General features: G+C 27.0%; 1 long non-coding RNA gene across 13 annotated transcripts; it reads right to left on the bottom strand.

The window, feature by feature from the left end:
• Window positions 1–36: 36 nt before the first annotated feature.
• Window positions 37–18,092, bottom strand: LOC126879511 (uncharacterized). Of its 13 annotated transcripts, none has more exons than XR_007696084.1 (4): window positions 17,431–18,091; window positions 13,330–16,535; window positions 11,006–12,615; window positions 37–8,687 (listed from the first exon to the last, which is right to left on the bottom strand). It is a non-coding gene; the product is annotated as an uncharacterized LOC126879511 (long non-coding RNA). The 13 variants fall into 13 exon arrangements; XR_007696085.1 differs by having other exon boundaries at window positions 13,330–16,717; window positions 17,613–18,091; XR_007696088.1 differs by having other exon boundaries at window positions 39–8,687; window positions 13,330–14,217; window positions 15,649–18,091.
• Window positions 18,093–23,890: the final 5,798 nt, after the last annotated feature.

Here is a 23,890-nt window from a genome sequence, read left to right as displayed (position 1 = left end):
TACTACCAAGCAAGTATATTATTAAATTAAAGGAAACCAATAGTAAAACTTATACTTAATATAAAATTTTATATTAAAACCAATTTTCCACACTTTGCAGTTCATATTCTCAAAAAGCGAAGAAATACACTTTTTATTTTGGATTTTAATTTTCTTTATGAAATAATGCTTATTAATAAACAACATATCCAAAAATTGAGGAGGAGTGTTTTCACTTAACAGAAAAAATAAATTTTAAAGATTGTATGAGTGCGATTCTTATGGAGGAAACATGTCTTTGTTAAACACCGCAAAAACGGAGAATACACTTTTTATTTTGGATTTTAATTTTTTTTAAGAAAGTATGCTTATTAATAAACAACATATCCAAAAATTGAGGAGGAGTGTTTTCACTTAACAGAAAAAATAAATTTTAAAGATTGTATGAGTGCGATTCTTATGGAGGAAACATGTCTTTGTTAAACACCGCAAAAACGGAGAATACACTTTTTATTTTGGATTTTAATTTTTTTTAAGAAAGTATGCTTATTAATAAACAACATATCCAAAAATTGAGGAGGAGTGTTTTCACTTAACAGAAAAAATAAATTTTAAAGATTCTATGTGTGCGATTCTTATGGAGGAAACATGTCTTTGTTAAACACCGCAAAAACGGAGAATACACTTTTTATTTTGGATTTTAATTTTTTTTAAGAAAGTATGCTTATTAATAAACAACATATCCAAAAATTGAGGATGAGTGTTTTCACTTAAGAAAAAAAATAATTTTTAAAGATTGTACGTGTGTGATTCTTATAGACGAGACACATGTCGTAGTTAATCACCTCAAAAACGGAGAAATACACTTTTTATTTTAAATTTTAATTTTTTTTAAGAAAGTATGCTTATTAATAAACAACATATCCAAAAATTGAGGAGGAGTGTTTTCACTTAAGAAAAAAAATTATTTTTAAAGATTGTACGTTTGTGATTCTTATGGACGAGATATGTCGTAGTTAATCACCTCAAAAACGGAGAATACACTTTTTATTTTGGATTTTAATTTTTTTTAAGAAAGTATGCTTATTAATAAATAACATATCCAAAAATTGAGGAGGAGTGTTTTCACTTAACAGAAAAAATAAATTTTAAAGATTGTATGTGTGCGATTCTTATTGAGGAAACATGTCTTTGTTAAACACCGCAAAAACGGAGAATACACTTTTTATTTTGGATTTTAATTTTTTTTAAGAAAGTATGCTTATTAATAAACAACATATCCAAAAATTGAGGAGGAGTGTTTTCACTTAAGAAAAAAAATAATTTTTAAAGTTTGTACGTGTGTGATTCTTATAGACGAGACACATGTCGTAGTTAATCACCTCAAAAACGGAGAATACACTTTTTATTTTGGATTTTAATTTTTTTTAAGAAAGTATGCTTATTAATAAACAACATATCCAAAAATTGAGGAGGAGTGTTTTCACTTAAGAAAAAAAATAATTTTTAAAGATTGTACGTTTGTGATTCTTATGGACGAGACATGTCGTAGTTAATCACCTCAAAAACGGAGAAATACACTTTTTATTTTGATTTTAATTTTTTTTCATAAAGCATGCTTATTAATAAACAACATATCCAAAAATTGAGGAGGAGTGTTTTCACTTAAGAAAAAAAATAATTTTTAAAGATTGTACGTGTGTGATTCTTATAGACGAGACACATGTCGTAGTTAATCACCTCAAAAACGGAGAAATACACTTTTTATTTTAAATTTTAATTTTTTTTAAGAAAGTATGCTTATTAATAAACAACATATCCAAAAATTGAGGAGGAGTGTTTTCACTTAAGAAAAAAAATAATTTTTAAACATTGTACGTTTGTGATTCTTATGGACGAGACATGTCGTAGTTAATCACCTCAAAAACGGAGAATACACTTTTTATTTTGGATTTTAATTTTTTTTAAGAAAGTATGCTTATTAATAAATAACATATCCAAAAATTGAGGAGGAGTGTTTTCACTTAACAGAAAAAATAAATTTTAAAGATTCTATGTGTGCGATTCTTATTGAGGAAACATGTCTTTGTTAAACACCGCAAAAACGGAGAATACACTTTTTATTTTGGATTTTAATTTTTTTTAAGAAAGTATGCTTATTAGTAAACAATATATCCAAAAATTGAGGAGGAGTGTTTTCACTTAAGAAAAAAATAATTTTTAAAGTTTGTACGTGTGTGATTCTTATGGACGAGACATGTCGTAGTTAATCACCTCAAAAACGGAGAAATACACTTTTTATTTTGGATTTTAATTTTTTTTCATAAAGCATGCTTATTAATAAACAACATATCCAAAAATTGAGGAGGAGTGTTTTCACTTAAGAAAAAAAATAATTTTTAAAGATTGTACGTGTGTGATTCTTATAGACGAGACACATGTCGTAGTTAATCACCTCAAAAACGGAGAAATACACTTTTTATTTTAAATTTTAATTTTTTTTAAGAAAGTATGCTTATTAATAAACAACATATCCAAAAATTGAGGAGGAGTGTTTTCACTTAAGAAAAAAAATAATTTTTAAAGATTGTACGTTTGTGATTCTTATGGACGAGACATGTCGTAGTTAATCACCTCAAAAACGGAGAATACACTTTTTATTTTGGATTTTAATTTTTTTTAAGAAAGTATGCTTATTAATAAATAACATATCCAAAAATTGAGGAGGAGTGTTTTCACTTAACAGAAAAAATAAATTTTAAAGATTCTATGTGTGCGATTCTTATTGAGGAAACATGTCTTTGTTAAACACCGCAAAAACGGAGAATACACTTTTTATTTTGGATTTTAATTTTTTTTAAGAAAGTATGCTTATTAGTAAACAATATATCCAAAAATTGAGGAGGAGTGTTTTCACTTAAGAAAAAAAATAATTTTTAAAGATTGTACGTTTGTGATTCTTATGGACGAGACATGTCGTAGTTAATCACCTCAAAAACGGAGAATACACTTTTTATTTTGGATTTTAATTTTTTTAAAGAAAGTATGCTTATTAATAAACAACATATCCAAAAATTGAGGAGGAGTGTTTTCACTTAACAGAAAAAATAAATTTTAAAGATTGTATGAGTGCGATTCTTATGGAGGAAACATGTCTTTGTTAAACACCGCAAAAACGGAGAATACACTTTTTATTTTGGATTTTAATTTTTTTTAAGAAAGTATGCTTATTAATAAACAACATATCCAAAAATTGAGGAGGAGTGTTTTCACTTAACAGAAAAAATAAATTTTAAAGATTGTATGAGTGCGATTCTTATGGAGGAAACATGTCTTTGTTAAACACCGCAAAAACGGAGAATACACTTTTTATTTTGGATTTTAATTTTTTTTAAGAAAGTATGCTTATTAATAAACAACATATCCAAAAATTGAGGAGGAGTGTTTTCACTTAACAGAAAAAATAAATTTTAAAGATTCTATGTGTGCGATTCTTATGGAGGAAACATGTCTTTGTTAAACACCGCAAAAACGGAGAATACACTTTTTATTTTGGATTTTAATTTTTTTTAAGAAAGTATGCTTATTAATAAACAACATATCCAAAAATTGAGGATGAGTGTTTTCACTTAAGAAAAAAAATAATTTTTAAAGATTGTACGTGTGTGATTCTTATAGACGAGACACATGTCGTAGTTAATCACCTCAAAAACGGAGAAATACACTTTTTATTTTAAATTTTAATTTTTTTTAAGAAAGTATGCTTATTAATAAACAACATATCCAAAAATTGAGGAGGAGTGTTTTCACTTAAGAAAAAAAATTATTTTTAAAGATTGTACGTTTGTGATTCTTATGGACGAGATATGTCGTAGTTAATCACCTCAAAAACGGAGAATACACTTTTTATTTTGGATTTTAATTTTTTTTAAGAAAGTATGCTTATTAATAAATAACATATCCAAAAATTGAGGAGGAGTGTTTTCACTTAACAGAAAAAATAAATTTTAAAGATTGTATGTGTGCGATTCTTATTGAGGAAACATGTCTTTGTTAAACACCGCAAAAACGGAGAATACACTTTTTATTTTGGATTTTAATTTTTTTTAAGAAAGTATGCTTATTAATAAACAACATATCCAAAAATTGAGGAGGAGTGTTTTCACTTAAGAAAAAAAATAATTTTTAAAGTTTGTACGTGTGTGATTCTTATAGACGAGACACATGTCGTAGTTAATCACCTCAAAAACGGAGAATACACTTTTTATTTTGGATTTTAATTTTTTTTAAGAAAGTATGCTTATTAATAAACAACATATCCAAAAATTGAGGAGGAGTGTTTTCACTTAAGAAAAAAAATAATTTTTAAAGATTGTACGTTTGTGATTCTTATGGACGAGACATGTCGTAGTTAATCACCTCAAAAACGGAGAAATACACTTTTTATTTTGATTTTAATTTTTTTTCATAAAGCATGCTTATTAATAAACAACATATCCAAAAATTGAGGAGGAGTGTTTTCACTTAAGAAAAAAAATAATTTTTAAAGATTGTACGTGTGTGATTCTTATAGACGAGACACATGTCGTAGTTAATCACCTCAAAAACGGAGAAATACACTTTTTATTTTAAATTTTAATTTTTTTTAAGAAAGTATGCTTATTAATAAACAACATATCCAAAAATTGAGGAGGAGTGTTTTCACTTAAGAAAAAAAATAATTTTTAAACATTGTACGTTTGTGATTCTTATGGACGAGACATGTCGTAGTTAATCACCTCAAAAACGGAGAATACACTTTTTATTTTGGATTTTAATTTTTTTTAAGAAAGTATGCTTATTAATAAATAACATATCCAAAAATTGAGGAGGAGTGTTTTCACTTAACAGAAAAAATAAATTTTAAAGATTCTATGTGTGCGATTCTTATTGAGGAAACATGTCTTTGTTAAACACCGCAAAAACGGAGAATACACTTTTTATTTTGGATTTTAATTTTTTTTAAGAAAGTATGCTTATTAGTAAACAATATATCCAAAAATTGAGGAGGAGTGTTTTCACTTAAGAAAAAAATAATTTTTAAAGTTTGTACGTGTGTGATTCTTATGGACGAGACATGTCGTAGTTAATCACCTCAAAAACGGAGAAATACACTTTTTATTTTGGATTTTAATTTTTTTTCATAAAGCATGCTTATTAATAAACAACATATCCAAAAATTGAGGAGGAGTGTTTTCACTTAAGAAAAAAAATAATTTTTAAAGATTGTACGTGTGTGATTCTTATAGACGAGACACATGTCGTAGTTAATCACCTCAAAAACGGAGAAATACACTTTTTATTTTAAATTTTAATTTTTTTTAAGAAAGTATGCTTATTAATAAACAACATATCCAAAAATTGAGGAGGAGTGTTTTCACTTAAGAAAAAAAATAATTTTTAAAGATTGTACGTTTGTGATTCTTATGGACGAGACATGTCGTAGTTAATCACCTCAAAAACGGAGAATACACTTTTTATTTTGGATTTTAATTTTTTTTAAGAAAGTATGCTTATTAATAAATAACATATCCAAAAATTGAGGAGGAGTGTTTTCACTTAACAGAAAAAATAAATTTTAAAGATTCTATGTGTGCGATTCTTATTGAGGAAACATGTCTTTGTTAAACACCGCAAAAACGGAGAATACACTTTTTATTTTGGATTTTAATTTTTTTTAAGAAAGTATGCTTATTAGTAAACAATATATCCAAAAATTGAGGAGGAGTGTTTTCACTTAAGAAAAAAAATAATTTTTAAAGATTGTACGTTTGTGATTCTTATGGACGAGACATGTCGTAGTTAATCACCTCAAAAACGGAGAATACACTTTTTATTTTGGATTTTAATTTTTTTAAAGAAAGTATGCTTATTAATAAACAACATATCCAAAAATTGAGGAGGAGTGTTTTCACTTAACAGAAAAAATAAATTTTAAAGATTGTATGAGTGCGATTCTTATGGAGGAAACATGTCTTTGTTAAACACCGCAAAAACGGAGAATACACTTTTTATTTTGGATTTTAATTTTTTTTAAGAAAGTATGCTTATTAATAAACAACATATCCAAAAATTGAGGAGGAGTGTTTTCACTTAACAGAAAAAATAAATTTTAAAGATTGTATGAGTGCGATTCTTATGGAGGAAACATGTCTTTGTTAAACACCGCAAAAACGGAGAATACACTTTTTATTTTGGATTTTAATTTTTTTTAAGAAAGTATGCTTATTAATAAACAACATATCCAAAAATTGAGGAGGAGTGTTTTCACTTAACAGAAAAAATAAATTTTAAAGATTCTATGTGTGCGATTCTTATGGAGGAAACATGTCTTTGTTAAACACCGCAAAAACGGAGAATACACTTTTTATTTTGGATTTTAATTTTTTTTAAGAAAGTATGCTTATTAATAAACAACATATCCAAAAATTGAGGATGAGTGTTTTCACTTAAGAAAAAAAATAATTTTTAAAGATTGTACGTGTGTGATTCTTATAGACGAGACACATGTCGTAGTTAATCACCTCAAAAACGGAGAAATACACTTTTTATTTTAAATTTTAATTTTTTTTAAGAAAGTATGCTTATTAATAAACAACATATCCAAAAATTGAGGAGGAGTGTTTTCACTTAAGAAAAAAAATTATTTTTAAAGATTGTACGTTTGTGATTCTTATGGACGAGATATGTCGTAGTTAATCACCTCAAAAACGGAGAATACACTTTTTATTTTGGATTTTAATTTTTTTTAAGAAAGTATGCTTATTAATAAATAACATATCCAAAAATTGAGGAGGAGTGTTTTCACTTAACAGAAAAAATAAATTTTAAAGATTGTATGTGTGCGATTCTTATTGAGGAAACATGTCTTTGTTAAACACCGCAAAAACGGAGAATACACTTTTTATTTTGGATTTTAATTTTTTTTAAGAAAGTATGCTTATTAATAAACAACATATCCAAAAATTGAGGAGGAGTGTTTTCACTTAAGAAAAAAAATAATTTTTAAAGTTTGTACGTGTGTGATTCTTATAGACGAGACACATGTCGTAGTTAATCACCTCAAAAACGGAGAATACACTTTTTATTTTGGATTTTAATTTTTTTTAAGAAAGTATGCTTATTAATAAACAACATATCCAAAAATTGAGGAGGAGTGTTTTCACTTAAGAAAAAAAATAATTTTTAAAGATTGTACGTTTGTGATTCTTATGGACGAGACATGTCGTAGTTAATCACCTCAAAAACGGAGAAATACACTTTTTATTTTGATTTTAATTTTTTTTCATAAAGCATGCTTATTAATAAACAACATATCCAAAAATTGAGGAGGAGTGTTTTCACTTAAGAAAAAAAATAATTTTTAAAGATTGTACGTGTGTGATTCTTATAGACGAGACACATGTCGTAGTTAATCACCTCAAAAACGGAGAAATACACTTTTTATTTTAAATTTTAATTTTTTTTAAGAAAGTATGCTTATTAATAAACAACATATCCAAAAATTGAGGAGGAGTGTTTTCACTTAAGAAAAAAAATAATTTTTAAACATTGTACGTTTGTGATTCTTATGGACGAGACATGTCGTAGTTAATCACCTCAAAAACGGAGAATACACTTTTTATTTTGGATTTTAATTTTTTTTAAGAAAGTATGCTTATTAATAAATAACATATCCAAAAATTGAGGAGGAGTGTTTTCACTTAACAGAAAAAATAAATTTTAAAGATTCTATGTGTGCGATTCTTATTGAGGAAACATGTCTTTGTTAAACACCGCAAAAACGGAGAATACACTTTTTATTTTGGATTTTAATTTTTTTTAAGAAAGTATGCTTATTAGTAAACAATATATCCAAAAATTGAGGAGGAGTGTTTTCACTTAAGAAAAAAATAATTTTTAAAGTTTGTACGTGTGTGATTCTTATGGACGAGACATGTCGTAGTTAATCACCTCAAAAACGGAGAAATACACTTTTTATTTTGGATTTTAATTTTTTTTCATAAAGCATGCTTATTAATAAACAACATATCCAAAAATTGAGGAGGAGTGTTTTCACTTAAGAAAAAAAATAATTTTTAAAGATTGTACGTGTGTGATTCTTATAGACGAGACACATGTCGTAGTTAATCACCTCAAAAACGGAGAAATACACTTTTTATTTTAAATTTTAATTTTTTTTAAGAAAGTATGCTTATTAATAAACAACATATCCAAAAATTGAGGAGGAGTGTTTTCACTTAAGAAAAAAAATAATTTTTAAAGATTGTACGTTTGTGATTCTTATGGACGAGACATGTCGTAGTTAATCACCTCAAAAACGGAGAATACACTTTTTATTTTGGATTTTAATTTTTTTTAAGAAAGTATGCTTATTAATAAATAACATATCCAAAAATTGAGGAGGAGTGTTTTCACTTAACAGAAAAAATAAATTTTAAAGATTCTATGTGTGCGATTCTTATTGAGGAAACATGTCTTTGTTAAACACCGCAAAAACGGAGAATACACTTTTTATTTTGGATTTTAATTTTTTTTAAGAAAGTATGCTTATTAGTAAACAATATATCCAAAAATTGAGGAGGAGTGTTTTCACTTAAGAAAAAAAATAATTTTTAAAGATTGTACGTTTGTGATTCTTATGGACGAGACATGTCGTAGTTAATCACCTCAAAAACGGAGAATACACTTTTTATTTTGGATTTTAATTTTTTTAAAGAAAGTATGCTTATTAATAAACAACATATCCAAAAATTGAGGAGGAGTGTTTTCACTGAAGAAAAAAAATAATTTTTAAAGATTGTACGTGTGTGATTCTTATAGACGAGACACATGTCGTAGTTAATCACCTCAAAAACGGAGAAATACACTTTTTATTTTAAATTTTAATTTTTTTTAAGAAAGTATGCTTATTAATAAACAACATATCCAAAAATTGAGGAGGAGTGTTTTCACTTAAGAAAAAAAATAATTTTTAAAGATTGTACGTTGTGATTCTTATGGACGAGACATGTCGTAGTTAATCACCTCAAAAACGGAGAATACACTTTTTATTTTGGATTTTAATTTTTTTAAAGAAAGTATGCTTATTAATAAACAACATATCCAAAAATTGAGGAGGAGTGTTTTCACTGAAGAAAAAAAATAATTTTTAAAGTTTGTACGTGTGTGATTCTTATAGACGAGACACATGTAATCACCTCAAAAACGGAGAAATACACTTTTTATTTTGGATTTTAATTTTTTTTAAGAAAGTATGCTTATTAATAAACAACATATCCAAAAATTGAGGAGGAGTGTTTTCACTTAAGAAAAAAAATAATTTTTAAAGATTGTACGTTTGTGATTCTTATGGACGAGACATGTCGTAGTTAATCACCTCAAAAACGGAGAATACACTTTTTATTTTGGATTTTAATTTTTTTTAAGAAAGTATGCTTATTAATAAATAACATATCCAAAAATTGAGGAGGAGTGTTTTCACTTAACAGAAAAAATAAATTTTAAAGAATGTATGTGTGCGATTCTTATTGAGGAAACATGTCTTTGTTAAACACCGCAAAAACGGAGAATACACTTTTTATTTTGGATTTTAATTTTTTTTAAGAAAGTATGCTTATTAATAAACAACATATCCAAAAATTGAGGGGGAGTGTTTTCACTTAAGAAAAAAAATAATTTTTAAAGATTGTACGTTTGTGATTCTTATGGACGAGACATGTCGTAGTTAATCACCTCAAAAACGGAGAAATACACTTTTTATTTTGATTTTAATTTTTTTTCATAAAGCATGCTTATTAATAAACAACATATCCAAAAATTGAGGAGGAGTGTTTTCACTTAAGAAAAAAAATAATTTTTAAAGATTGTACGTGTGTGATTCTTATAGACGAGACACATGTCGTAGTTAATCACCTCAAAAACGGAGAAATACACTTTTTATTTTAAATTTTAATTTTTTTTAAGAAAGTATGCTTATTAGTAAACAACATATCCAAAAATTGAGGAGGAGTGTTTTCACTTAAGAAAAAAAATAATTTTTAAACATTGTACGTTTGTGATTCTTATGGACGAGACATGTCGTAGTTAATCACCTCAAAAACGGAGAATACACTTTTTATTTTGGATTTTAATTTTTTTTAAGAAAGTATGCTTATTAATAAATAACATATCCAAAAATTGAGGAGGAGTGTTTTCACTTAACAGAAAAAATAAATTTTAAAGATTCTATGTGTGCGATTCTTATGGAGGAAACATGTCTTTGTTAAACACCGCAAAAACGGAGAATACACTTTTTATTTTGGATTTTAATTTTTTTTAAGAAAGTATGCTTATTAATAAACAACATATCCAAAAATTGAGGAGGAGTGTTTTCACTTAACAGAAAAAATAAATTTTAAAGATTGTATGAGTGCGATTCTTATGGAGGAAACATGTCTTTGTTAAACACCGCAAAAACGGAGAATACACTTTTTATTTTGGATTTTAATTTTTTTTAAGAAAGTATGCTTATTAATAAACAACATATCCAAAAATTGAGGAGGAGTGTTTTCACTTAACAGAAAAAATAAATTTTAAAGATTCTATGTGTGCGATTCTTATGGAGGAAACATGTCTTTGTTAAACACCGCAAAAACGGAGAATACACTTTTTATTTTGGATTTTAATTTTTTTTAAGAAAGTATGCTTATTAATAAACAACATATCCAAAAATTGAGGATGAGTGTTTTCACTTAAGAAAAAAAATAATTTTTAAAGATTGTACGTGTGTGATTCTTATAGACGAGACACATGTCGTAGTTAATCACCTCAAAAACGGAGAAATACACTTTTTATTTTAAATTTTAATTTTTTTTAAGAAAGTATGCTTATTAATAAACAACATATCCAAAAATTGAGGAGGAGTGTTTTCACTTAAGAAAAAAAATTATTTTTAAAGATTGTACGTTTGTGATTCTTATGGACGAGATATGTCGTAGTTAATCACCTCAAAAACGGAGAATACACTTTTTATTTTGGATTTTAATTTTTTTTAAGAAAGTATGCTTATTAATAAATAACATATCCAAAAATTGAGGAGGAGTGTTTTCACTTAACAGAAAAAATAAATTTTAAAGATTGTATGTGTGCGATTCTTATTGAGGAAACATGTCTTTGTTAAACACCGCAAAAACGGAGAATACACTTTTTATTTTGGATTTTAATTTTTTTTAAGAAAGTATGCTTATTAATAAACAACATATCCAAAAATTGAGGAGGAGTGTTTTCACTTAAGAAAAAAAATAATTTTTAAAGTTTGTACGTGTGTGATTCTTATAGACGAGACACATGTCGTAGTTAATCACCTCAAAAACGGAGAATACACTTTTTATTTTGGATTTTAATTTTTTTTAAGAAAGTATGCTTATTAATAAACAACATATCCAAAAATTGAGGAGGAGTGTTTTCACTTAAGAAAAAAAATAATTTTTAAAGATTGTACGTTTGTGATTCTTATGGACGAGACATGTCGTAGTTAATCACCTCAAAAACGGAGAAATACACTTTTTATTTTGATTTTAATTTTTTTTCATAAAGCATGCTTATTAATAAACAACATATCCAAAAATTGAGGAGGAGTGTTTTCACTTAAGAAAAAAAATAATTTTTAAAGATTGTACGTGTGTGATTCTTATAGACGAGACACATGTCGTAGTTAATCACCTCAAAAACGGAGAAATACACTTTTTATTTTAAATTTTAATTTTTTTTAAGAAAGTATGCTTATTAATAAACAACATATCCAAAAATTGAGGAGGAGTGTTTTCACTTAAGAAAAAAAATAATTTTTAAACATTGTACGTTTGTGATTCTTATGGACGAGACATGTCGTAGTTAATCACCTCAAAAACGGAGAATACACTTTTTATTTTGGATTTTAATTTTTTTTAAGAAAGTATGCTTATTAATAAATAACATATCCAAAAATTGAGGAGGAGTGTTTTCACTTAACAGAAAAAATAAATTTTAAAGATTCTATGTGTGCGATTCTTATTGAGGAAACATGTCTTTGTTAAACACCGCAAAAACGGAGAATACACTTTTTATTTTGGATTTTAATTTTTTTTAAGAAAGTATGCTTATTAGTAAACAATATATCCAAAAATTGAGGAGGAGTGTTTTCACTTAAGAAAAAAATAATTTTTAAAGTTTGTACGTGTGTGATTCTTATGGACGAGACATGTCGTAGTTAATCACCTCAAAAACGGAGAAATACACTTTTTATTTTGGATTTTAATTTTTTTTCATAAAGCATGCTTATTAATAAACAACATATCCAAAAATTGAGGAGGAGTGTTTTCACTTAAGAAAAAAAATAATTTTTAAAGATTGTACGTGTGTGATTCTTATAGACGAGACACATGTCGTAGTTAATCACCTCAAAAACGGAGAAATACACTTTTTATTTTAAATTTTAATTTTTTTTAAGAAAGTATGCTTATTAATAAACAACATATCCAAAAATTGAGGAGGAGTGTTTTCACTTAAGAAAAAAAATAATTTTTAAAGATTGTACGTTTGTGATTCTTATGGACGAGACATGTCGTAGTTAATCACCTCAAAAACGGAGAATACACTTTTTATTTTGGATTTTAATTTTTTTTAAGAAAGTATGCTTATTAATAAATAACATATCCAAAAATTGAGGAGGAGTGTTTTCACTTAACAGAAAAAATAAATTTTAAAGATTCTATGTGTGCGATTCTTATTGAGGAAACATGTCTTTGTTAAACACCGCAAAAACGGAGAATACACTTTTTATTTTGGATTTTAATTTTTTTTAAGAAAGTATGCTTATTAGTAAACAATATATCCAAAAATTGAGGAGGAGTGTTTTCACTTAAGAAAAAAAATAATTTTTAAAGATTGTACGTTTGTGATTCTTATGGACGAGACATGTCGTAGTTAATCACCTCAAAAACGGAGAATACACTTTTTATTTTGGATTTTAATTTTTTTAAAGAAAGTATGCTTATTAATAAACAACATATCCAAAAATTGAGGAGGAGTGTTTTCACTGAAGAAAAAAAATAATTTTTAAAGATTGTACGTGTGTGATTCTTATAGACGAGACACATGTCGTAGTTAATCACCTCAAAAACGGAGAAATACACTTTTTATTTTAAATTTTAATTTTTTTTAAGAAAGTATGCTTATTAATAAACAACATATCCAAAAATTGAGGAGGAGTGTTTTCACTTAAGAAAAAAAATAATTTTTAAAGATTGTACGTTGTGATTCTTATGGACGAGACATGTCGTAGTTAATCACCTCAAAAACGGAGAATACACTTTTTATTTTGGATTTTAATTTTTTTAAAGAAAGTATGCTTATTAATAAACAACATATCCAAAAATTGAGGAGGAGTGTTTTCACTGAAGAAAAAAAATAATTTTTAAAGTTTGTACGTGTGTGATTCTTATAGACGAGACACATGTAATCACCTCAAAAACGGAGAAATACACTTTTTATTTTGGATTTTAATTTTTTTTAAGAAAGTATGCTTATTAATAAACAACATATCCAAAAATTGAGGAGGAGTGTTTTCACTTAAGAAAAAAAATAATTTTTAAAGATTGTACGTTTGTGATTCTTATGGACGAGACATGTCGTAGTTAATCACCTCAAAAACGGAGAATACACTTTTTATTTTGGATTTTAATTTTTTTTAAGAAAGTATGCTTATTAATAAATAACATATCCAAAAATTGAGGAGGAGTGTTTTCACTTAACAGAAAAAATAAATTTTAAAGAATGTATGTGTGCGATTCTTATTGAGGAAACATGTCTTTGTTAAACACCGCAAAAACGGAGAATACACTTTTTATTTTGGATTTTAATTTTTTTTAAGAAAGTATGCTTATTAATAAACAACATATCCAAAAATTGAGGAGGAGTGTTTTCACTTAAGAAAAAAAATAATTTTTAAAGATTGTACGTTTGTGATTCTTATGGACGAGACATGTCGTAGTTAATCACCTCAAAAACGGAGAAATACACTTTTTATTTTGATTTTAATTTTTTTTCATAAAGCATGCTTATTAATAAACAACATATCCAAAAATTGAGGAGGAGTGTTTTCACTTAAGAAAAAAAATAATTTTTAAAGATTGTACGTGTGTGATTCTTATAGACGAGACACATGTCGTAGTTAATCACCTCAAAAACGGAGAAATACACTTTTTATTTTAAATTTTAATTTTTTTTAAGAAAGTATGCTTATTAGTAAACAACATATCCAAAAATTGAGGAGGAGTGTTTTCACTTAAGAAAAAAAATAATTTTTAAACATTGTACGTTTGTGATTCTTATGGACGAGACATGTCGTAGTTAATCACCTCAAAAACGGAGAATACACTTTTTATTTTGGATTTTAATTTTTTTTAAGAAAGTATGCTTATTAATAAATAACATATCCAAAAATTGAGGAGGAGTGTTTTCACTTAACAGAAAAAATAAATTTTAAAGATTCTATGTGTGCGATTCTTATTGAGGAAACATGTCTTTGTTAAACACCGCAAAAACGGAGAATACACTTTTTATTTTGGATTTTAATTTTTTTTAAGAAAGTATGCTTATTAGTAAACAATATATCCAAAAATTGAGGAGGAGTGTTTTCACTTAAGAAAAAAAATAATTTTTAAAGTTTGTACGTGTGTGATTCTTATGGACGAGACATGTCGTAGTTAATCACCTCAAAAACGGAGAAATACACTTTTTATTTTGGATTTTAATTTTTTTTCATAAAGCATGCTTATTAATAAACAACATATCCAAAAATTGAGGAGGAGTGTTTTCACTTAAGAAAAAAAATAATTTTTAAAGATTGTACGTGTGTGATTCTTATAGACGAGACACATGTCGTAGTTAATCACCTCAAAAACGGAGAAATACACTTTTTATTTTAAATTTTAATTTTTTTTAAGAAAGTATGCTTATTAATAAACAACATATCCAAAAATTGAGGAGGAGTGTTTTCACTTAAGAAAAAAAATAATTTTTAAAGATTGTACGTTTGTGATTCTTATGGACGAGACATGTCGTAGTTAATCACCTCAAAAACGGAGAATACACTTTTTATTTTGGATTTTAATTTTTTTTAAGAAAGTATGCTTATTAATAAATAACATATCCAAAACTTGAGGAGGAGTGTTTTCACTTAACAGAAAAAATAAATTTTAAAGATTCTATGTGTGCGATTCTTATTGAGGAAACATGTCTTTGTTAAACACCGCAAAAACGGAGAATACACTTTTTATTTTGGATTTTAATTTTTTTTAAGAAAGTATGCTTATTAGTAAACAATATATCCAAAAATTGAGGAGGAGTGTTTTCACTTAAGAAAAAAAATAATTTTTAAAGATTGTACGTTTGTGATTCTTATGGACGAGACATGTCGTAGTTAATCACCTCAAAAACGGAGAATACACTTTTTATTTTGGATTTTAATTTTTTTAAAGAAAGTATGCTTATTAATAAACAACATATCCAAAAATTGAGGAGGAGTGTTTTCACTGAAGAAAAAAAATAATTTTTAAAGATTGTACGTGTGTGATTCTTATAGACGAGACACATGTCGTAGTTAATCACCTCAAAAACGGAGAAATACACTTTTTATTTTAAATTTTAATTTTTTTTAAGAAAGTATGCTTATTAATAAACAACATATCCAAAAATTGAGGAGGAGTGTTTTCACTTAAGAAAAAAAATAATTTTTAAAGATTGTACGTTTGTGATTCTTATGGACGAGACATGTCGTAGTTAATCACCTCAAAAACGGAGAATACACTTTTTATTTTGGATTTTAATTTTTTTAAAGAAAGTATGCTTATTAATAAACAACATATCCAAAAATTGAGGAGGAGTGTTTTCACTGAAGAAAAAAAATAATTTTTAAAGTTTGTACGTGTGTGATTCTTATAGACGAGACACATGTAATCACCTCAAAAACGGAGAAATACACTTTTTATTTTGGATTTTAATTTTTTTTAAGAAAGTATGCTTATTAATAAACAACATATCCAAAAATTGAGGAGGAGTGTTTTCACTTAAGAAAAAAAATAATTTTTAAAGATTGTACGTTTGTGATTCTTATGGACGAGACATGTCGTAGTTAATCACCTCAAAAACGGAGAATACACTTTTTATTTTGGATTTTAATTTTTTTTAAGAAAGTATGCTTATTAATAAATAACATATCCAAAAATTGAGGAGGAGTGTTTTCACTTAACAGAAAAAATAAATTTTAAAGAATGTATGTGTGCGATTCTTATTGAGGAAACATGTCTTTGTTAAACACCGCAAAAACGGAGAATACACTTTTTATTTTGGATTTTAATTTTTTTTAAGAAAGTATGCTTATTAGTAAACAATATATCCAAAAATTGAGGAGGAGTGTTTTCACTTAAGAAAAAAAATAATTTTTAAAGTTTGTACGTGTGTGATTCTTATGGACGAGACATGTCGTAGTTAATCACCTCAAAAACGGAGAAATACACTTTTTATTTTGGATTTTAATTTTTTTTTCATAAAGCATGCTTATTAATAAACAACATATCCAAAAATTGAGGAGGAGTGTTTTCACTTAAGAAAAAAAATAATTTTTAAAGATTGTACGTGTGTGATTCTTATAGACGAGACACATGTCGTAGTTAATCACCTCAAAAACGGAGAAATACACTTTTTATTTTAAATTTTAATTTTTTTTAAGAAAGTATGCTTATTAATAAACAACATATCCAAAAATTGAGGAGGAGTGTTTTCACTTAAGAAAAAAAATAATTTTTAAAGATTGTACGTTTGTGATTCTTATGTACGAGACATGTCGTAGTTAATCACTTCAAAAACGGAGAATACACTTTTTATTTTGGATTTTAATTTTTTTTTAAGAAAGTATGCTTATTAATAAACAACATATCCAAAAATTGAGGAGGAGTGTTTTCACTTAACAGAAAAAATAAATTTTAAAGATTCTATGTGTGCGATTGTTATGGAGGAAACATGTCTTTGTTAAACACCGCAAAAACGGAGAATACACTTTTTATTTTGGATTTTAATTTTTTTTAAGAAAGTATGCTTATTAATAAACAACATATCCAAAAATTGAGGAGTGTTTTCACTTAAGAAAAAAAATAATTTTTAAAGTTTGTACGTGTGTGATTCTTATAGACGAGACACATGTCGTAGTTAATCACCTCAAAAACGGAGAATACACTTTTTATTTTGGATTTTAATTTTTTTTAAGAAAGTATGCTTATTAATAAACAACATATCCAAAAATTGAGGAGGAGTGTTTTCACTTAAGAAAAAAAATAATTTTTAAAGATTGTACGTTTGTGATTCTTATGGACGAGACATGTCGTAGTTAATCACCTCAAAAACGGAGAAATACACTTTTTATTTTGGATTTTAATTTTTTTTCATAAAGCATGCTTATTAATAAACAACATATCCAAAAATTGAGGAGGAGTGTTTTCACTTAAGAAAAAAAAATAATTTTTAAAGATTGTACGTGTGTGATTCTTATAGACGAGACACATGTCGTAGTTAATCACCTCAAAAACGGAGAAATACACTTTTTATTTTGAATTTTAATTTTTTTTAAGAAAGTATGCTTATTAATAAACAACATATCCAAAAATTGAGGAGGAGTGTTTTCACTTAAGAAAAAAAATAATTTTTAAAGTTTGTACGTGTGTGATTCTTATAGACGAGACACATGTCGTAGTTAATCACCTCAAAAACGGAGAATACACTTTTTATTTTGGATTTTAATTTTTTTTAAGAAAGTATGCTTATTAATAAACAACATATCCAAAAATTGAGGAGGAGTGTTTTCACTTAACAGAAAAAATAAATTTTAAAGATTCTATGTGTGCGATTCTTATGGAGGAAACATGTCTTTGTTAAACACCGCAAAAACGGAGAATACACTTTTTATTTTGGATTTTAATTTTTTTTTAAGAAAGTATGCTTATTAATAAACAACATATCCAAAAATTGAGGAGGAGTGTTTTCACTTAAGAAAAAAAATAATTTTTAAATTTTGTACGTGTGTGATTCTTATAGACGAGACACATGTCGTAGTTAATCACCTCAAAAACGGAGAATACACTTTTTATTTTTGATTTTAATTTTTCTTATGAAAGAAATTAAACCATTAATAAATAACATATCCAAAAATTGAGAAAGATTGTTTTATTTTTTTTTATTTATTAGATATTCAAAAATTGAAGAGCGTTTATAGTTAAAAAATTTGCATGTTGGCATATATACTAAGTACTTTGAATAAAAAGTGCAACACCTCTGATTTCAACGGATTTTATTGAAATTTTCACAGACGTCGTAATGGAGTTAACTCATTACTAAGTAACTTTTTTAATTGTTTTATAAAACTTTTTTTGAATTTTTTTTTTAACTATTTAAGCTTATAAAACTTATTTATTGGTTTTTTGGATATTAATGTGATGATTAATAATATTTTTAGTGTGGGAAACACTCCCTTTATTTTTATTTGACTAGTATTCTTGTGAATTATGATTTACCCAACCATTGTACCATTAGCTGTTAAACTCTTATTGAATAATTATTATTACTCATAAAAGAATTTACCTAAGCTTGTATGCAATCTGCCGGTATAATACCATTTTTGAGAAATGACAAAACCGATTTCTTTTGAAAGTATTGATCAGCTTAAAGAAAATCTTGGTTATTTATTACTTATTCAAATTTTAGTTTTCTGCATTTTTGAAATGAATTTAAATAAATGACAAATGCCATAGTCTAATCCTACTTTTAGAGGGGCATTGTATTCATATTGTAGCTGATTAAATATATTCCTACACCTAGCTTTAACCGCCCAGGTAGTTTGTTATTAATCACCCTTTATTTTAAGAGATTAGTTTTTGAACAGTACTTTTGTAACTTTCCAACCCATAGGATTAAGGGATTTAACATGTTTCTGCTAATAACAATAATTGTTCGAAAACCTATAAAATCTCTGATAGAATACTTTTATTTATATAGTTTTAAACTCTGTTGTTGTACGGAATCTTCGCGACAGTCAGGTGCTTTTCTCGGGCGTTTAGTCCATCTTATTAAATTTATTTCTTTACTTTCGCAATTTTTTTATAATCAGTTTTGTCACTGTAGTGTCTGTACTTAGTATTTACGTTAGTTTATGTGTAGTGTAAAGTGACTTATTATAGAAAAATAAAGTTCAAGTCGTCCTAGATCACACCAATCAAAAGAATTAGGATCTCCTTCCTATGGTAATACTCCACTTGGCTCTAAACCTCACATCCCAGTCAGTCTAGTGTTTTAGGGTAAAAATTTTTATAACTGCAGCCTTCTAAAGTACCGCATTGATTTTTATGAAATTCGACAAGGAGCTTATTTGACTTTCGTCTTCAAAAGTTATAAATTATTATCTTATATAATGTGCTATACATATTATGTGCTTTTTGCTTTTAAGGGGTAATAACAACTACCCTCTCTGACAGAAGATTAAAAACTACAGATTTATGCATTATTTATTAAAGATGTACATCATGTTTAAATATGTGTAATAATTATTTGTTTATCTTATCGAATATAGATTTGGGATACATTTCAAATTTTCGACCCTTAAAACTACCTTTCAGATCAACATTTACAAAAAAAACTACGGATTGAACGAGTTTAATGTTGCATTTTTAATGACTGTTCGTCCACATTTGTTTAGATAAAGGTATGCTATAGGCATTAGACCTGGATCCCGCGTAAGAAAAAAAAGTTGATTAATAGCAAGCTGAAAATTTGTTAATAGCTTAACGGTGTCTAGTCGGACAAACATTGATGCATGGGAATACTGGAACAGGGGAAGTTTTAACGGTGGACCATGATAAACGTGTCGTCCTGACAAGTTTATGATGGTGAAAAATAGCAAGTTGTTTTTAAGTTTATTCAATAGCCAACGTTATATAATATATGAAAAAATGTTTGTCCGACAAAAAGGTTGGGCATTTTAACGAGTCCGACACGTAGAACATGTCACATCACAGGAATTATGTTGGTGATGAATAACAGTCTGATTTTTGCAAGAGAGTTTAATGAAAGGTTAAAAAAGCAATTGGAAGTTCTGTCGGACAAAATTAATGGGAAATTGTCCTAGTCGGACATTCTAAACATGTAAGATATAGACAAAAATGTTGGTGATAAATAGCAAGCTAATTTTGATTTGTTTATGTAAAAATTATATTTTGTAACGCAAAAAGTTATATGTCGGACAAAAAGTTTGGGCAAATCGAAGGAAATAAATAAAAAACATTTTTTCAGAATGACTTAGTCACATATTGATAAAGCTATTTTAGCTGTATATTATTATTTATATTCACATATTTGCATGTGCATATATATACATGCACACTCCAAAAACAGTGAGGTAAGTATCAATGCATGTATATACAGCAAAACAATTATTTTTTTGGGTGGAGTTTGTCCTAGATATTCTCAAAATGATAATAAAAAATGTCAAAGAACATGTGAAAGCAATCTCTTAGGGTTTTCTAATTAGGCGCATCAGAAAGTACGGAAAATTTCCTACAAAAAACGTTGTATACACTTTTTTCCATACTTAAATCTTAACCCTGTAAACGACATTGAAAAATGTGAAGAGTGTAAAACTCCGGTGCTTATAAGAATAGACGTAAATATGACACATTTTGCTTAGAAGTATGTATTATAATAGAAGGCTGCATTTGTCAGTGTGACACTTTGTGCTATACAAAGTAGTATTTGAAAGTACATGGTCTCTGAGTTTCTGTTTGCCACGTGTGTTGAAAATTAAAATTTATATTAACTATGGAGTGTTTTTGTGTCTATTTTTGAGTGTCAACAGTTTAAATTTTAAGTCGCCAAATCAAAAGTGAAACCATTCAACGGAACATTTTTGAGTAATTTTCGAACATTTTACAAAGTTCGTAAAATGCTTGGTCATCAATTCAATGAGGTTCAGTTGCCAGATAATTGTGAAAATTCTATTGAATATCATTCTTCGTGCTGTAATGCTTTGCTTGATTGAAAAAGGGTACCTAAATAAATTATTAAAATTGTATAACGTAATTTTTCTCAACTTTCTACAAATGAAATATATTAATGTAATATGTCACATGGCTAGAAATAATTTGCTGCCAAAATAAATCGATTAGTTTAAATTTGAAGTTACGATTGCAATTTATTATGAATTATTGTCAAAAGTGACAGTTTTCTTAAATGGAAATGTATTCATAGACATAAGGGTAGACAGGGAATACACTGCAAAAAGTCGATAGGTGGTCTATCTATCTCTTTTAACCAAGCGATCCCGCGCATGTGGCAGACAAAGATAGCTAGACCACTCAATCCATAATATACTTTGCCTGATCTACTATAAATGTATTACAGTGAGGTGTATAAATGATGTTGAGATAAATCGAAAGATATCGATTGTAATTGACTGCAGGTACTTTTGACATAGAATGATCACCCCTTATTGAAATTTCAAAAATTATTTTTTTAAATTGTCCGACTACAAAATCTACCCCTTATTTTTTTCCGACAAAAGTCATTCTTGGTAAGGAATAATTTACTTAATTAAATTTCATCTTTGTCGGAAAGCTATTTATCACCAGCATTTTTGTGTATATCTTACCTGTTTAGAATGTCCGACTACGAAAACTTCCCATTAATTTTGTCGGACATAACTTCCAATTGCTTTTTTAACCTTTCATTAAACTCTCATCCAAAAATCAGACTGCTATTCATCACCAACATAATTCCGGTGATGTGACATGTTCTACGTGTCGGACTCGTTAAAATGCCCAACATTTTTGTCGGACAAACATTTTCTCATATATTACATAACGTTGGCTATCGAATAAACTTAAAAACAACTTGTTATTTTTCACAATCATAAACTTGTGAGGACGACACGTTTATCATGCTCCACAGTTAAAACTTCCCCTGTTCCAGTGTTCCCGTGCATCAAAGTTTGTCCGACTAGACACCGTTAAGCTATTAACAAATTTTCAGCTTGCTATTAATCAACTTTTTTTTCTTACGCGGGATCCAGGTCTATATCATACATAAAAAAATTGAAATGCCTACATCTACCGTTCTTTTTATATTTAATATATTGAAGATGCTCGAAAGTCCGATTACGGGCAGACAGGTTTTTTTTAAGTTTTGATATTAATACAAAGTTTTTTGGGAATAATACCACATAAAATTGAAAAATATTCTTTATTTGTATATGTACCGCCGAAGCGAGTACATTCAGAAAAATAATAAAGATAATAATAAAATTAATAAATAAAAAAATAAGAACAAAGAAAAACATTCAGAACAATATTTTGATATTAAAATAAATTATTTTTAACATCTTTTTGCACATTTGTTTAGATAAAGAAATGCTATAGGATAAATAAAGAAATTGGAATGTCTTTATTTACCATTAATTTGATATTAAAACAAATTCCTTTTTAAATTTTCCTGCACATTTTTTTAGGTAAGGTATGCTATATGATATATAAAAAATTGTAATGCCCATATCTACTATTATTATTTTAAACTTAGATGACAGGAATGATGAAGGTACTAATTGATTTAAAATTAACTATGAAGAGCAAACTTTTTTAAAATATTACTTTACGATACAATAGACAATTACTCTATGATTCAATAGACAAAAGTATGCTTCTGGGACTGGGTCGTTATTATCGGGGCAGGTAAAAACGGAAAATTTGAAAACTCAAGGCCGGTATATAGGGTACATGAAATTACTAATAATCAACTTTAGAAAAACCCAAAAAGAGAAAGTGCATAAGCCTTTATTTTGTTTAGTGGGGACTGAGTTTCTTCAAAATATGTGTTTGTCAGTAAATTTATAAATTCTGATAGACATAGGCATTCTAATTTTTTAGTAGTGAACATTTTATCGGACAAAGTTTGTAGTGAATATACTGTTTTTTTTTTAATTTTTTAAACATTGTAGTTGTGTTTTCTATCGCTTGGTAGAGCAAAGTTTATTTTACTGTCTTGTGTGTTAAAAGCAAGGGTTGTAAAAATGAATAACAGTTTTGATATTGCCTTAAGTGAATATTTTTACTCAAAAAACGTTTCTTTGCATAATCTTTTAAGGTGTAGAACGTCAGACAGTCTAATAGCCGAGGCAGCTTTAAATTTGTGTGGTGCAGATTCCCCTCTGAATAGACTAAAAATATTTAAAAAATGTTCCAACACGAATTCAAACTTTTACAAAACATATTCGTGTCTTATACAACAACAAAAAAACGAAGTAGTGGATATTTATAATAATAATAATATAACTTTTTCTAGTGAGGATCTAATTAATAATGTCGATTTAAATAATTCGTTTGATGTACATCCTGAAGTATTTAACAATATGTCCTTTTTTGAAACTACCGTTAATGCCCCCTCCGAGACAAACACAAACAATTTGTCACAAACACCATTGGCAAATTTTGATATAGCAGACATTTCTTGTTTGGATAAATCTGTTACTATGGATAAAACTTTAAATATTTCTCATGATAACAATATTATCGATCCAGAGATCAAGAAATTTTATAACATACACCAAACACAACGCGAAGCATTATTAATTCCCGTAAGTTCACGAAATATACATCCCAACACATTAATAGTTAACTCTACTTGTTCAGTGTTTGAAGGAACATTTTTGTTAAATAAGCAAGAGTTTTCTACAATATATGATAAAAAATCAAAAAAATTTAAGCCAAAATTATACAGTTTTACAATAAGAGAAAACTTTAAGAAAGTAAATAATATTTGT

This window comes from Diabrotica virgifera, chromosome 2, assembly GCF_917563875.1.
Source record: "Diabrotica virgifera virgifera chromosome 2, PGI_DIABVI_V3a".
NCBI lineage: Eukaryota > Metazoa > Arthropoda > Insecta > Coleoptera > Chrysomelidae > Diabrotica > Diabrotica virgifera.
The sequence above is the reverse complement of the archived record's forward strand: the minus strand, read 5'-3'. Positions and strand labels throughout refer to the sequence as shown.